Source organism: Aplysia californica, unplaced genomic scaffold (assembly GCF_000002075.1).
Source record: "Aplysia californica isolate F4 #8 unplaced genomic scaffold, AplCal3.0 scaffold00412, whole genome shotgun sequence".
NCBI lineage: Eukaryota > Metazoa > Mollusca > Gastropoda > Aplysiida > Aplysiidae > Aplysia > Aplysia californica.
In genome coordinates this window covers 89,897-93,773 of record NW_004797682.1, presented here as the reverse complement: position 1 = coordinate 93,773, position 3,877 = coordinate 89,897, and positions in this window count along the sequence as shown.

Here is a 3,877-nt window from a genome sequence, read left to right as displayed (position 1 = left end):
ACACACACACACACACACACACTCTCTCTCTCTCTCTCTCTCTCTCTCTCTCTTTCTCTCTCTCGTTCTCTCTCTTAGATCGATTTCCCCATTCTTATTGCCCGGCATTTATTGGCGTTCCTTCAAGTCCAAAAGACAATGCTGTAGGAGAGTTCTGGGATCTGATCTATTGTGATGCAATGACGTTGGTCATTTGATGGTGGCCGGTGTAGTTTGGGAATTGAGATCCTTGGTATGGCACAATAAAGTTGTTCCCGCATCCCATCCCTACATATTGGATTGCCATCCTTGTTAGTGAGACAACTTCCTGGACCTTCGGCATATTGTGATGGTAGGGTGGCCAGTTGCTTTCCACGCCGCCTTTACTACACTTCAGCTATCAACATCAAATATTCACTTTCGTCTGGTCGCGGTTAGAACAAGATAAAAATGAAATTGCTCTGTTTAATCTTCTTGGAATGTTGCATTCCGGTCTAAAAGTTGGATTACAAACAGAATCTAAAAGCCCAGAAAGATGGTTTAAGATAAGAAAAGATCAGATGATGATTACAGGACATGACGATACGAGATAGGACAAAATACTGTGCGACAATAACAGGTATTGATCATAATGGTTGCTTTTAAGGACAAGTGGGCTAACCCAGATTTCGGGTGTTTCTAGAAATCTTGACATACACCAAAAGTAGGCATTTCCTTACCTATAGGAGAAGTTTGGTTTCATTGGTGTGTATATTTGTTTGGTTACAGAGAAAACTTTCCTTGTCTTTTAAAGAAACTGAACAAGGGTCCTAAAACTTTACCTTCGATTTTCTCAAAATAGCATTTTTCGAGATAGCCCCCATGTGCTTAAAAGCCACCAAATATAAAACGATACACGTTTTGGGGGAAACGATTAGAATGCACTGAAGCGACTCAAGACTTAATAAACATGCTTAATCTCTATTTGATATGTGATGTTATGGAGTTATAAATTTCAACAAAACACAAGCTGTTGTCTGTCTACTCCAGTTCCGCTGGCTGTCTGCTGGTACCCGGATGTCCCAGGATATCGTCATGTATAGTTTTAGTAGTAAGAGTTTTACGGCACTTGCTGAACAATTAGGTCATATAAGTGCCCAAGAAGAGATGTGTTACAAGAAAAAGAGGAGAGATCAGGACGACAGATGTTTGATAGGAAAGATGGAGCAAACCACACCAGAGCACCCGCCAACCACCCACTTGTAATGTTTTATGAGATATAATGTGGCAGTTTTGGAATAAATGATGCTTGCCTAAGCGAGACAGACACTACAGTCATAAAACAAAATGTGTTCTGCCAAACAAATCGTAGCATTAAAACTGAGAATGTGATAATGGGGTGTCGCGTGGTCGACAGATTACGGTGTTCGCCTCTCATTCAATAGGTCCCAGGTTCGAATCCGGATAGGGACGGAAAATATTCTTCTCTAAAACGTTCGCCTTTCACCTCCTCTCCTGCTCTCTAACAATGTTCTGTCGTCTGCTTTCGTCTCCACTTTCTGCCCCCCACCCCCTCATCTCCTTCGCCCCCTCCTCTAGGCTCCTGACTCTTTCTGCAGCCTTTCTAATGCTACTTCTTGGCTCCTTCTTACTGCTGTCTTTCATCCACACCTGTGATCTTATTTTAGGTAAGATCTAACACTTAACTTTCTCAGATAAGAGCAAACAATCTCAGAGTTCTCGTGTGCAAGTTGCGTACATTATAGATCCTTTGGTGGTCCAAAATCGATACGAGTAGGCTTCGGCAGCCACCAGGGCAAAATTCAAAATTTCCTGCCAACTGAAAATGCTTAATGTGTCCCGCGCGCTGGTATGACCTTAATTATGCAGTTGTGAACGCCGTAAAACATTTACCCCCAAATAACAACCAATATAAAAAAAAAAGCTCAGCATTAAAACAGGTGTTCCGCAGTTTTTATAGAGCCTAGCATTACAACTTCGGTAGTAAATTCAGTCTGCACAATATTAATTGCAGTTTGCAGCAACAGAAACAATAAAATAACCTGCAGATGTTTTTAAATGTACCCGTAGTTAAATATTGCACATCGGTTTTGCAGTTTGGTTACCAGTTTAAACGTATGGTTAATCTTCCGAGAGACATAATAATATTCGACATTTTAAAAAAAAAGTCAATATTAAGTGGTAACTAAGGCAAGCAAATGGGACATCGAGCAAAATATTGTATCCTGTTTTATTTCATTCGATGCACAACGCTGCTCATTTTTGTACGTGAAGCCTGACTATTCAAGCAATTCTAAAAGGCGCACAATACGAACACATATGGTAGCTTGTATTCAGTATGTCTGTGCGTTTAATACAACCGTCGCTCTACTGTTTGCTCTTTTGTCTGTCTGTCTGTCTGTGCGTCTGTGCGTCTGTGTGCCATATTAACTTGTTAGATCCCAATACCAACATTTTAAACTTCAAGAAGAATGTTATATTAAATATATGTGCCTACAGTTGGAACTTGAAGAATAATGTAAGGCCTATATATATACACAGCGGCAATAGAAACTCCACTTGGTGAGAAGCCTATATTGTGGTTATTATTTAACATATGAAAACAAAAATTGACACTTACATATTTCAAAGTATTTCAAGAGGTTTGTTACGTTTTGTTTCTTCATCATGTTTCAGATGGTGGCACATCGTTAAGTACAAACTGGTACCCCTTGATTTCAAAATTTCACATCAGTAGCGTGCATTGTAGTCCCTTGCAAGAATCAAGCTAGGCGTGTTCTGAGCCCTAATCCAGTCAGTTTTTGTTTCTTTTTTTTAAAATGAATTGTTGTGGCAGTCCATTTCACTCTTAAATCAAATCTTGTCCCAGTCGATATACAATGTCAATGTCGTTTTGGGAGCTCCCTCCTAGGTCCCGTCAGTTCAAGCGTAATTATTGGACAGATGGCAAACGTTGGTCATTTTAAGTCAGCCTTGCTCGATGTGCGAATGTGTTTTAAGGCAATAGTTGTACCCTTCTATCGGTGATAACTCTTCTAGTGCTTGTATGAAACTGACGTGCCGAGCTGGTCCTTGTGAGTAAGTGATTTCAAAGATGAAAGAGCAGTATCTGTCTGTCTTCTTCAGCAGTATCAACCGTGGTCTGCCTGGTCTGAGTCTGTCAGGTGTAACTCCAGTGACTTGGAACAAAGTGAGCAAATCTTTTAGGATATTGAAGGTAAGATAGGAACAGTGAAGCTTCCGTGCCACTCTACAGGCCGATAGTACAGCTTGGAGTATTCAAATGGTCCAACAGCGCTCCTAGAGGTTTAACCTTGGCATCTTGTACAGCAATTTAAGACGACAAAAACCAGCTGGAGTGTCTATGTAAATTGTTTGTTCGATTCTTAAGTCGTTGATGTGTTGATCTAAACACAGTTTAGAAGATTTCATAATTTGAGCGGAACGTAAGTCATAAAAAGTGTTAATTTGCATGTGGGTCTCTTGATCACGTGGTTAAATTTTTGTTCACAAAAAAGATCAGCGCGGAGTCATCATTGGGTACATGGTGAGTGATGTGCAGAATTTCGCTCACTAACTCACGTGAACAAGGGAGAAGTTACAAAAAATAAATTGGACAGTTTCTATTGCCGCTGGGTATGTATAATATTTCTCCAAACAGTCATTCTCATGTTCTCCATGTCTAGACAAACACAAACACACAACTCTCCACTATGTTGTCACAGCCACACCACACCCACTTTCCCTTTTTGCTTTACGTCGGAGCCGATAACATAACTATTACTTTTCTGAAGCGTCCTATGACAAAACTATTACTTTTCTGAAGCGTCCTATAACAAAACTATTACTTTTCTGAAGCGTCCTATAACAAAACTATTACTTTTCTGAAGCGTCCTAT